A 12,766-nucleotide genomic window follows, 5' to 3' on the forward strand; every position below is an offset into this window, starting at 1 on the left:
TGTGCACAGGACACCGGAGGGTGTGCACGAGACACCAAAGGGTGTGCACAGGACACTGCGAGGTGTGCATGGAACACTGGAGGGTGTGCATGGAACACTGCGGGGTGTGCATGGAACACTGGAGGATGTGCATGAAACACTGCGGGGTGTGCATGGAACACTGGAGGGTGTGCATGAAACGCTGCGGGGTGTGCACAGGACACCGGAGGGTGTGCACAGGACACTGCAGGGTGTGCGCAGGACACTGGAGGGTGTGCACGCGACACCAAAGGGTGTGCACAGGACCCTGCCATTCAAGTCCATCAAAGTGCCCAGAGCAAGCTTTTCACCCCTGCGGAGCATGGGGGGTCCAGAAGGCTGGATGAGTATGCGGCTGGCTAGCCCGCGTCCTTGCCTGTGTCACCCCCAGGCGAGGGCAGGTCGAGCCGTGCGGCTGGGCACCCCCCTCGCAGCAGACGTTCTGTGCAAGGGACACACACAGTGAGGACAGTGGTGTGCGTGGTCGAGGGGGCCTGGAAGGGTCAGGCGCAGGACAGCAGGAAGGGGGCAGAAGTGGGCGATGGGGGCAGGATTTGCAGACTGCTCACTGCCAGGTGCGGAGCGCTCCTCTGCATGGGATGGAGTGCAACCTCTCCGCAGCAGCCAGTGCCAAGGCCCCCGCCACCAACCGCCCCACACCAGCCCTTAGCCACACTCTTTGCTAATTAACAAGGCTGCTAATTAACTTAAAGTGAAGTCCGTGCAGACGTGCTCCACCAGCTTGAGGCCCAGCTCCAAAGATGTGCTAGTGGGCCCCCCGTCTCCCTCCTGGGCAGGTTTGCAGCTTTGCAAAGGCCAGAGGTGCCTGTGTTAGGGCTCCCTGGGGAGCCCCCCAGAGGAAGGGGGCTGGCTAAACAGGTGACCACATTTCCACCAATAGGCATTGCTGCTGCCCGGCTGTAGCTTGCAAAGGTGTAGAGTGGAGGGGCCCTGCCGGCTGCTTATGACGCTGTGCTGCTCTCGGCAAGCGCGGGGCCCTGGCTGCAGCACCAAGGCTCACTGGACGTTCCCCTGTGGCCTTGCTGAGAGGCAGAGGGTAAAAGCCACATGGCCAGGCCCCGGTTAGCCGGCCTGGGAACCCCAGCGGCCAGGCGTGGCTCTCCGCTTTCTGCCCCTCCGGTACCTGGTCGTGTGACCTCGAGTGGGTCCCCCCCGGCTCAGCACGGGCACTCGAAATCCCCTCCTGTGCTGCCAGCAGCGCTGGCTGTGGGAGCCTTCCCCCAGCCCAGCCCAGCCCAGCCCAGCCCTGCCCTGCCCTGCCGGTCGGGTCGGTGCTGTCTCCCAGGCGTGTGCTCGGCAGTGCTCCGCGCCCATGGGAGTCACTGACTGCAGTGGAGGCAGGTTGGCCCATGTCTGGAAGTGCTCCAGGAGGGACGGAGCCGGGCAGTCCCAGAGAAGCGGTGGACATAGGCTGTGGTGACATCCCAAGCCCAGGGCATCACCGCACAAGCTGGCTTGGCGGACGACCACCCCCGGCGCAGACACGGGTCCGGCCCCAGGGGAAGGAAGAGTTGAAATAGCGGTGTGTATTTCTAAAGTAAAAGCAACAAACCCTCTTCTCCTCACAGCCCAAACGCTGCCTCTCCGGCCTGGAGAGTGTGAACTACCCACTAGCCCCACTGCCCACGGCTCCCGCTGAGCTCTTCCAGCCAGGGGCGGAATATGTTCTGTTCAGTGCGCCCAGGCCTGTGCAGAGGTGCACCACCCCCAGACACGCTGCCAGCTGGGGGCGCTCTGCTGTCAGCTGGGCAGCACCTGACTCGCCCCTGGGCAGCCGCCCCTGCGCTCAGCCTACAGGGAACACAGCCAGCGACCAGTCTTGTGTGAGCTACTGCTAGGAGCTGCTGCACGCAAACTGAGGCCCCATTCTCAGTGCAGGGGGCACCGCCTTGGGATGCTGCCCTGTCAGTACAGGCTACAGATGGCCACGAATCTGATCCACCTCTCGGTCAGTGTCCAATCACTGCAGACAGCACAGCCTGCGACCACACTCCCTCTGCCTGGGTCCTGGGCCCAGCTTCCCATCAGTGGGGTCCTTCACACAGCAACTTGGAGCCCTCCCAGCACACAAGCCAAGACCGTGGGGCGGCAGCTTCCTGGCAGCGCCGGCTGCTCCCATTTCGCAGTGCTCGTATCACAGCAGCACGCGCTGCCCTGCACCTAGGTCAGGGCCCAGAGACACGGCTCAAGCCTCTGCACTCGCCCTCCCCGCAGCACTCTGGCTAGTGCCGGTCACGCCGGCTGAGAGGAGAGAGTTACAGAAATGAGGAGGTCACAGGCCAACCCACTCGCCCGGCTCGTGCACGGAGCACTGATTTCAGGGGGCGACAGTCCACCCCGTCAGTAAGAGTGGAGCCAAAAGCAAGAGGAGCTGTGCTCTGGGAGCCTGCCACCAGGTGGTGGAAGCTTAAAGGCTTTAAACCAAGCATGTCAAACATGCAGCCCGGTGGCATTTTTCTGCAGCCCTGGGGCGGGGAGCCCGCCGGGGTGCGGAATACATTCAATTTATATTTAAATTAAAAATTATCATATATGAGCAAATAGCAACGATTGCACATCAAATTTTATGAACTATTAGTAACATTATAAAACAATAACATTCATATGTTTTAAATTCTCAGTTAAAATTATTGTATTAGAATCAAACAGTACCTGAGCAAATAGTATAAAATATACCTAAAACTTACTCTGCACTCATGACTCATGACGACTGTCCGACAGACGTACCTGTGCTGTGGTGGCCCTGAAAGCTCCCCGGTTTTGGTCGTGTGGCCCCAGCAGGGCTTCGAGTTTGACACGCCAGCTCTAAGGGCCACTCTTATTCCCACTGACTCAAATGCCAAACTCCGCTTGGCTTCAAGGGAGGCAGGACTGGAACCTTTCCCATTAGCCAACTCTTAGACAAAGGCTGAAGGAAATGGCGGTTGTGCTCAACACCTCACCCACCTTTTCCTCATCCCCGTGTAGTGCCTCCCAGGCAGTGGCGCTGGAAGCCTGAAGTGGCTTGAGTGCTACAAACCAAAGCTCCGTTGGGGAACACGGTGTGCCTGGCCCCCGCCTGCTCCGGGGCCCGGCTCGGGGCTCTTCGGGTAACCTGGCTGAGTGCAGAGCTGTGTCAGTCTGTATCGTCACAACACAAACCAGCAGGCGTGGAGCACTCCAAAGACGAACAAAACGCTGCCTTAGGCTGTCCCCCGCACGCTCCCCATCTAGTGAATCAGTTTGTTAGTCCTCAGAGTGCTCCAGGACTGCGGGTTTGTTTTCTGGCGGGGTGAGCGAGAGCTGACCAAAGTGCGCGTGGGCAACTCGGTCTTCCTCCCGCTGCCACGCCCCTGGGGAGGGCAGGGTGCAGAGCCCACGTTGCATGGGCGTCCCCACTGGGGGACTCCTGCACCCGGAGCACTGAGTCCTGCAAGGCCTTCTTTGACCAGGGCCAGCCAGGGTCCGGTGAACGGCAGCCACTGCCCACGCGAGAACCTGAGAACTTCCCAGCTGCTGCTCGGGCATTTCCTCTTGCCATGGAAGAGCCTGGGCCTGCTCCCATTAAAGTCAATGGAAAGTTTGCCACTGACTTCAACACTGTAGTGACCACCGGCAAAGACAGTCACAGTTTGGGACGGACGCCCCCAGCACTTCCCTGCACCAATCAGTAGGAGAGGCCGGGCCGCCGGCCAGCCGCTCACCAGGGCGTGTCCTGCACAGGTGTGACTGCAGCAGGTGTTTCCCGCAGAACAAGCTGTGGACTTTCCTTTTGTGACACTTCCCGAAGAGGTTGGGATTTTTCAGGCGAGATTCCCAGGGGGCTGTGGAGGGGGGGACCATGGCCCCCGCATGCGGAAGAACCCAGTGGTTAGGGGCTCGGCGGGAGGCCCAGCTGGCGCTCCCCATGTGGGGGCAGGGACAAGGACCCCGGTCTCCCACCTCCCTGGTGAGTGCCCTTGCACTATTGGTAAAGCTCTGGTGAATTCACACGTGGAAAAAGCACCCGGGCTGGTGAAATCTGCTCTCCCTGTGAAGGCCGGCGCTTGTAGGCAGGTCGCTGTGCAGCCTCCCTTACGCCTCTGCTGCCTTCCGAGCTGGCTGGCCAGAGAGCGGCTGGTGCTGGTGCTGGGGCTGGTGAGGAGCCCCACACTGAAGGCTGCGCTGTGGACAGCCGTGGGGGGCCATGGTCCCGGGGCAGAGCTGGCTTTATAGGCCAGTGACATTGGCGGCCACCCAGGATGCAGTGGTCTCACTCCCGTGCACAGACATACAAGCACGCAGCCCACCCAAGGCCCCAGTAGCCCTGGAGGTGGGGAGCAGCAGGGTGGAGCATCCCCCCCTCTTCCAGGGACTGCCATCACACACTGGGCTCCAGCGGCTAGTCCTGGCCAGGCTGAGGCTGCACAGGGCTTCTTCTTCGTCTTCACAGGCCGCTCCTGGGGCTGCATCAGACCCACCTCCAGGAACCTCCCCCAGCTCAGGATGCGCCATTAACCGCCCCACGCAGCCCGTCCTTAACCAGGCGGCAGAGGACGGCTCGAGCCCCCAGCTGGAACACTACACTGTACCGGACTTCAGCCCACAAGGTGGCAGTGTGTGTGTGAAACACCTGGCTGAAGCCGACCCCGCCCTACCTGGCCAGGAAAGGCTCCTCTGGCAAACCCCTCTGGCGTGCGACCCCACGCCCTGCAGGCCAGCCCGCCGGCCGTGTCCAGCCCAGGGACCTGGCATGGTGTCCGGCAGAGCAGAGCAATGTAAGTTGCAGGAGGGCCCAACATGCCACTCTTCAGGGCCCCGGGAACTTCAGTCTGGCAAAACCTTTGCACGGGGAACAACAGTCTGCAAAGCTTCTCACTGCTACCAAACTCCCCACAGGCAAGGGAGATGCACAGGCAGCTGCCTTCACTGGTTATGGCGAGCAGCCAGAGCACATCTTCCCAGCAAAGCCAACCCCAGAGATGACTGCGAACGGGTCTCGCTGGGCTTGGGGCACATGTCAGCCCTCAGACAAACATGGGTTATGAAGCAGCAGTTTTCTCCAGGACGTCCCAGAAAGGGGGAAGAGCTGAAGTTTGTAAGAGCTCTGCGTGCCCAGCTTTCGGTGCGGATCCTAACTCTTTGGTGGGGTGCCAGAGACGGCCCTCCCAGGTGGCGCTGTACATCGCGATGTCCTCCATCTGTGCCGCATCAGACTGGTTGTCGTCAGCCAGGGGAAGGAAGGTGGCAGCAGCTTCACACCACCCCAAGCCTGGCGTCCGCACACAGGCACGCACTGCCGCTGCTCCCAGGTCAGCGCTAAAAGGTTACACACGTGGGGCCCAGGGCTGGGCTCTACAAACCTGCTCAGGACGACTTGTCACTCACAGCTACGTTTCAAGGTCCGTCAGTCAGCAGCTCTCCATCCACTTTATAGCCCAGGTGTCTGCAGTACCCAGTCGTGCCTGATAGAGACCTACGCCTATGGCGGACCCAAACCATGTGCCAGGCTCTCCTTGCTGTAGACACATGCTGATCTGCGCACCCACATACTCCTGGGCTCAGGTGGCCCAAGGTTTGCAGCACCCAGCTCCTCTGCATTCACTGCATGCAACAAGTGCCAAAGGATGACGCCCACGTGGCCAACCCTGAAGGGAAGGTGGGGAAGCGAAAGACGCAGGACTTACGCGGTTGCAAGCAATAGCAGACACATCACTGTAAGTTAGCACTCACGCTAAAAAGCCTCATCCGCCTCGTGCTCTCTGGCAAGTGAAGAGAGGTGCACACGGCAGGTGTGTGGCATTCCAGCAAGGATCCGGCTTGGGCTGGGCCTGACTTCCTCCTTGTTGGGGAGCTCTGCGGGCTGGGAGAAGTTTCTGCCTCGGAGACCTACGAATGCTGCTCCAGTACATCCCCTGGGTGCCCCAGCAGAGTCCGTCACAGGTCTATCCAGCCCAGGTTTCATGCTCTGCTTCCTCCACTCTGTGGGCCCACACCAGAGAGGTGGCAGCTTTCCTGAGCGGCTGCAAACTCTTGCCATGTCCCCCATCCTCCATACACTACCGGGGCCAATTCGCCTTCCATCCCGGACATGGCAAGCCAGAGAGTGAACCCTGCCTCTCCAGCCTACCGGCAGGGGACAAACACAGAGCTACACCCCAGAAAGGGGAGAAACGGGGGCTAAACCCCACTGTCTCTCCCTCCAGTGAGGCGGACAGCAGGCAGCTCCCCACACACCCAGAGAACACACTGAAGCTGGGATGAAGGCAATTAGCCAGTCAGGCTGGACAAGATTGCCATGAAAACAACAGAAAAGCAGAACCGACACCAGACAGGATGTCTTCACTAACAGCAAATGGATAATGAGGGGCCGGGGCCAGCGAGCCGGGAGCGACATGAAGCGGGGTGGGGAGGGCCATGAAAAAGCACCTTTCAGAAATGGCCTTTTCTTAACAATGTCATCTTTGAGGCCCAGGACATGTTGTCAGAGCCGTGGGGGGGAAATGAGCAGTGGGTAGCTGCACGCCCTGGCCAGGCAGCCCCGGCTCTGGAAGGAGAGTCAGGTGTGTCCACTTTCTCAGTGCCAGATAGATGCGCCCTTGGTCAAGCGGCCATCGAAAGGCAAACTGCTCTTCAAGCCTGTTCCACACACTCAGGCCTGTAGCCAGGAGTAGGCAGTGAACAGCAGGTGGAACCTCTCTGGTCTGGCAACATCCATAGTCCAGCATGGTTATAGTGAGCCGGACGAGCACTTATGGTGGGTGTTGCCAAGCTTCCTGCAGTCCCAGACAGTTTGTCTCCTGGCTCTCAGCATTCTGTGCTGCTATTTAGCTGTAATCTACCCCTAAATGTCTTCTCAGAGCCCAGTCAGCAGTGGAAGTGTTGGTAATACTGCTGGACAACAGTGACCTCACGTGGGCCAGTGGATCCTCTCGTGGGGCACCAGTCAGGTCCCCAGGTGCTGGACTGGAGAGGTTCACCGGCATAAGTTACGCCCCTTCTGAGCAGGCAAGAGGAGCTGTCCCAGCAGCAATACTTGTACTACCCCTGCTTTGCAAACAGCTACTGTCACTTGCAATACGGTAGTAGTAGGCATCCTTCAGTCTGCACAGACTATGGATCGCACCCTTTAAAGTTTCAATTGAGGACTTCATTTACAGCGTCTATTGTGACTATAAAGACCCACACGAGAGTGACAGTCCTTGCTGCATCTCTTGCAGATGTAGTGGGTGTCTGGCAAGTCCTTATTGTGCTTTCTGTGCGCTCGCTTCTCCTCTGCTAGCTGTCTGATCTTCAACTCGCCCTTCTGAAGGCCCTTGTGTAACCCCTGCCTCCATCTGCCGTGGTCGTCTGCTAGTTCTTCCCAGTTGTCCAGCTCGACGTCTACCTCTCTGAGGTCTCTCTTGCAGACATCTTTGTAACGCAACTGGGGGCGTCCGGGGGGTCTTTTGCCAGAGGCTAGCTCACCATACAGGATGTCTTTTGGAATCCTTCCATCATTCATCCTGTGGACGTGGCCAAGCCAGCGGAGTCAACGCTGCCTGAGGAGGGTGTGCATGGTTGGGATTCCAGCTTGCTCGAGGACAGCGGTGTTGGTCACTCTGTCCTTCCATGATATTCCAAGGATGCGCCTGAGGCAGCGCGAGTGGAAGACGTTTAGCCTCTTTTCCTGGCGGGTGTACAGGGTCCAAGTCTCGCTGCCATAAAGGAGGGTGCTGAGGATGCAGGCTCTGTAGACTTGCATTTTGGTGTGAGTGTACAGCTTGTTGTTATTCCACACTCTCTTGCTGAGTCTGTACAGAGTTGTGGCCACTTTTCCGATCCTCCTATTTAGCTCAGTGTCCAACGACAGGGTGTCAGTGATGGTGGACCCGAGGTAAACGAACTCGTGGACAACCTCTAACGTATAGTTGTCAATGCTGATTGATGGGGATTCAGCAACATCCTGACCGAGTACGTTCGTCTTCTTTAGGCTGATGGTAAGCCCAAAGTCCTTGCACGCGTTGGAGAACCAATCCAGCAGTTTTTGAAGCTGGTCTTCTGTGTGAGACACTACAGCAGCATCGTCTGCGAACAGCATGTCTCTGATGAGGACTTCTCGCACCTTAGACTTAGCTTTCGGCCTTGCAAGGTTAAACAGTTTCCCATCAGATCTTGTGTGCAGCAAGATGCCCTCTGTTGAAGATCCAAAGGCATGCTTCAGGAGGAGTGCGAAGAAGATCCCAAACAATGTCGGAGCAAGCACGCATCCTTGTTTGACGCTGCTCCTGATTCTGAAAGCATCCGATAATGCGCCGTCATATTGGATGGTTCCTCTCATGTTTTCGTGGAACGACTGGAAGCACTGACATCAACTAGACGTGGTCATCACTAGGCGTAATAACCTCAAAAACGTCCTTCTGACACGCAGCTATCATAGTGCTGACTGTGAGACAGATCACTCGCTAGTTTGCTCCAAGCTCAAGCTGAGACCCAAGAAGCTGTACCGCTCTAAACCTGCTGGAAGGCCCCGCATTGACGCCAGAAGACGGCAAACTCGGAGAAAGCTGAAAAGTTCAGAGAGACTCTCCAGGAAAATCTGCGCAGCGGCCCTGGGGGCGTCGATGCGACAGCCAAATGGCAACATCTGAGGGATACAGTTTACAACACGGCCTTGTCCGTGTTTGGAAGAAGAGCTAGAAACACGAACGACTGGTTCGAAGCTAACTCCGATGAGATGATTCCAGTCATTGAAAAGAAGCGCGCTGCACTCCTGGAGTACAAATGCTCACCGAGCCAGAGTACCCAGCAAGCACTTAGAGAGGCCAGAAGAACAGTACAGCAGACAGCCAGGTGCTGTGCCAACAACCACTGGCTCCAGCTATGCAGCAGCATCCAGACCTGTGCTGACTTTGGTAATCTCAGAGGAATGTACGAGGGTATGAAGAAGGCATTAGGACCCACCCAGAACAAGATGGCACCTCTGAAATCCAAATCTGGTGAAGTCATCGCTGACAAAGCCAAACAGATGGAGCGCTGGGTTGAGCACTACTCCGAGCTGTACTCACGCAAGAATGTTGTGGCTGACACAGCCCTCAATGCCGTCGAGCTCCTACCAGTAATGGACGAACTGGACCAAGAACTGACTGTGGATGAACTGAAGAGAGCCATCGACAGCATTGCAGCAGGAAAGGCCCCTGGCCAGGATGGTATACCACCAGAGGTAATCAAATGTGCCGCGGACACACTCCTGGAACCCCTACGTGAGCTATTGTGCCTGTGCTGGAAAGAGGGAGAGGTTCCACAGGATATGCGCGACGCTAACATTGTAACGTTGTATAAGAACAAAGGAGACAGAAGCGACTGCAACAACTGCCGTGGAATCTCCCTCCTAAGCGTCACTGGGAAACCGTTCGCTCGTGTCATCCTTGGCAGACTCCAGAAGATTGCTGAGAGGTTGTACCCCGAATCGCAGTGCGGATTCCGCGCAGAGAGGTCTACCGTTGACATGGTCTTCTCTCTAAGGCAGCTGCAGGAGAAGTGCAGGGAGCAGAGGAAGCCACTCTACATAGCCTTCATCGGCCTGACCAAGGCCTTTGACTTGGTCAGCAGGGATGGTCTGTTCAAACTGCTCCACAAGATAGGCTGTCCTCCACGGTTACTCAAGATGATCCAGTCGTTCCACGAAGACATGAGAGGAACCATCCAATATGACGGCACATTATCGGATGCTTGCAATACGGCACGTTGACTATCTTTTCAGAACAGATCAATAGACCATCAGCTGTGCGTGACTCACCCCCTCATTCACTGCCCAGCAAATGGGCAAGCCACACGTTTGCAAGGGTGAATGCTCTGGAGAGGTGTAGCCCAAGCTGCACGCATACGGACAGGCCTTCCTTTGATGTCCCTGCCTACCCCAGGAGCTTTCACAGGCTCGGCTGTCCTGCCTGCAGCCTGACCTCACACAGTGAGGCCAAGCTCCCCAGTTCAGAATGGCTGAGACTGAAGTTTAAACTCCCAGCAGCACAGTGCACTGCAAGTGGAGGAGAACGACTGTAATCATTACAACAACCAGGCCACAGTACCCAGAATAGGAAGAAATAGGGGCAGAAATCCCAGAGACTACTTTGCAGTCGCGCTGTATTTTTAATCCCAAGGACCTCACATCAGTACCTTCGCTTCACGAACACCCCTGCAAGGCAGAGGGTCGGTGGTGGCTACCTTTGCAGAGAGCCTGATCAAGCCCCTGTGTACTGGGCAGCAAGCAGGAGCCAAGTTTGCTGGCCAGGCCGTGGGGGGTCTCCCAGGCACCCATGGAGGAGACTGGAAATCCTGACGCCTTGAGTTAATTCAGAGCCAAGGGCCGCAGGGAGACTGCCTGCAGGAGAATGGATGAGCATCCAGTAGCCACCTGAGCTCCTTTCTACCAGCAGGGTTTGCAGGGGCCAGAGAACACTGACCTGCATGGGGGCCCTGGAGGTTGTGGCTGGTCAGAGATTCCAGCCCTGCTCAAGCCACGGAGGGCAGACAGAAACTATGGAGCTCTCCAAGTAGCTCAGGGCCGATGGTTGGTATTTGGGTTCCAAGCTGGTGCCCAGCTGGGCTAAGGGGGATGGTGCATGCCCCAAAAAGCAATGGTCTCCAGCCATGTGGGCCAGCAGTGCTACGGTCCCCAGCCAGCCAGTGCCTTGAAGGGGACCTTCCCAGCAGTAAGCACCAGAATGGGTTACGAAGGAAAAGTTAGAGTCTGAAGCACAGTGCTGGGGCCAGCATGTTCTGGGCCCCAAATACAACAGCTGTGGGACACTTTGTTCTCTGTTCAAATCCCAGGACAGGAAGGGACCTGGGGAGGTCTCCTGTGCCCATCCCCAGGGCCCCTGGCTGGAAAGCACGTTCCTGCTTGTTACAGTGGTTCAGCCCTTTGATGTGCAGCCCCAGAGCTCTGTCAGTGCCAAGGCAGAAGGTGCACGGTTTGCCTTTCTCCTCTGACACACTATTTCTTGCATTTGAAGGCACTTGCAGAGTCAGGTGTTAGACAGAACCCAATGAATGTTGTCATCACTTCTCAGGTGAGAGCTACAGAGCAAACGAGTTTCTAAAATTAACCCGGCCAAACAGAAGAATTGAGCAATTTTGCATTAATTCTATTTAGAGGAATATTTGGGATATTCAGTTTAACAGCATGAAAACCTGGCGATTATTGGGTCTCACACACACTATCTCTGCTCCTCTGCAGCTGCAAAGTTTACATGAAAAAAGGCCGTAAGAGAGCGCCTGTGATGGGCTAGAGCCACGGCAGAAATGCCGCAAGAACGAGAAGCGACAGCCATGGAGGCCCAGAGCAGATCGTTAGCACTTGGACATTCGGCGTAACACCGGACGGCCCCTGCGTTGCTTATTTGTGCCTGTCAGGGCAGTGAAGCAGTGGAGCAAATTGCCCAGGGAGGTGGTGGAACCTCCATCACTGGACGTGTTCAAGAGCAGGTTGGATAGGCCTGTGCTGGGGAGATGAGACGGCGCTCGATCCTGCCGACGGGGCAGAGGACTGGACTTTCTGGCCTCTCGAGGTTCCTTCCAGGCCTGTGATTCTAGGGTTTGATGGAACCCACCGGTGTGAAGTGAGGGGCGGTAAGGGGCTGCACACATGACGTCCTTGCTTCAGCGCATAAAAGAGGGACGTCTGCAGAAGCTCCACCTCTCACTGAGCCAAGTCCACTGTCCTGGGCATGCCTGAGTTCGGGTAACTGTAGCCATTGAGCTGGGGAGCTCGGACGGTGCTCCACTGGCAATAAACCTGGCCATCCGCCTTTAGCTCTGACCTGGGTCTGTGGTCCTCTCAAGCTTGGAGCCGGCCCAGCCTGCAGAGAAGTCACAGGCAGCCACCACCTGGGACGATGCTGAGCACCATCTCTGGAACAAGGCTCATTAGCTCGACTGCTTGGAAACAGTGACAACAGCATCTCATGGCAAGACGCTCAAATCCCACTGTCTGCTCCTGTAACAGAGTTAGAAGTGGCTCCTTCTTCACAGCCACTGTCATGGGGGAACATTCAGAAGATCCTGATGGTTAAGAAGGCAACAAACTCCAGGGTTTTCTGAGCAGCCGCTGGGGCCTAGGAACCTACTTCTGCACTCTGGCCTTCCCCCAGATGCCAGGGGACGCTATCAGAAATGCCGAGGTCCCATGTTCAGAAGAGACTCATGCTTGGCCAGTTAACTAGAAGTTCCTGTGGCATTTCTGAAAGCAGGGCAGTGCTGTAACTGCACTTTGATCCTTTGGAAAGTTGTGCCCTTCACCATTCATCTCTGAGGCTCTCAGAGCCCCAGTCCAGCAGCCCCACCGCGTAGCGAGCCGTCTGAGTGGGGAGGGGACATGGCATTTCCTTGTGGATGGTCTCATTTGTGAGCTGTTTACCCTTTATGCAGCTGTAGAACAAATCCCAATCGTGTCAAACCCGTCAGCTTCCTTCAGGGAAAATGACTGGTGACAAGGTTGTTACTGCTTTCCGGCAGCTTTTAACACAGCCAGCAAAAATACTGCATGGCAAGGTCACAGCATGAAATAACCCAGTTATACTCGAGGACAAGAATATTATATGCATTATGACTGTGTGACTACCTAGTGCATGTCGTAGTGAAACCAGGGGATGCAAAGTACCACAGTCCTCTAACATTAGGAGCACTCATCTTCCAGTGTAGAATGTTCTCCTTTGCAGAGCCATGACTCTCCCACCAGAATAAGACAAGCGTCCATGCCCTTTGACGTACAGCTGTCCAACTTTTTGCA

This window comes from Carettochelys insculpta, chromosome 12 (genome assembly GCF_033958435.1).
Source record: "Carettochelys insculpta isolate YL-2023 chromosome 12, ASM3395843v1, whole genome shotgun sequence".
Taxonomy (NCBI): Eukaryota; Metazoa; Chordata; order Testudines; family Carettochelyidae; genus Carettochelys; species Carettochelys insculpta.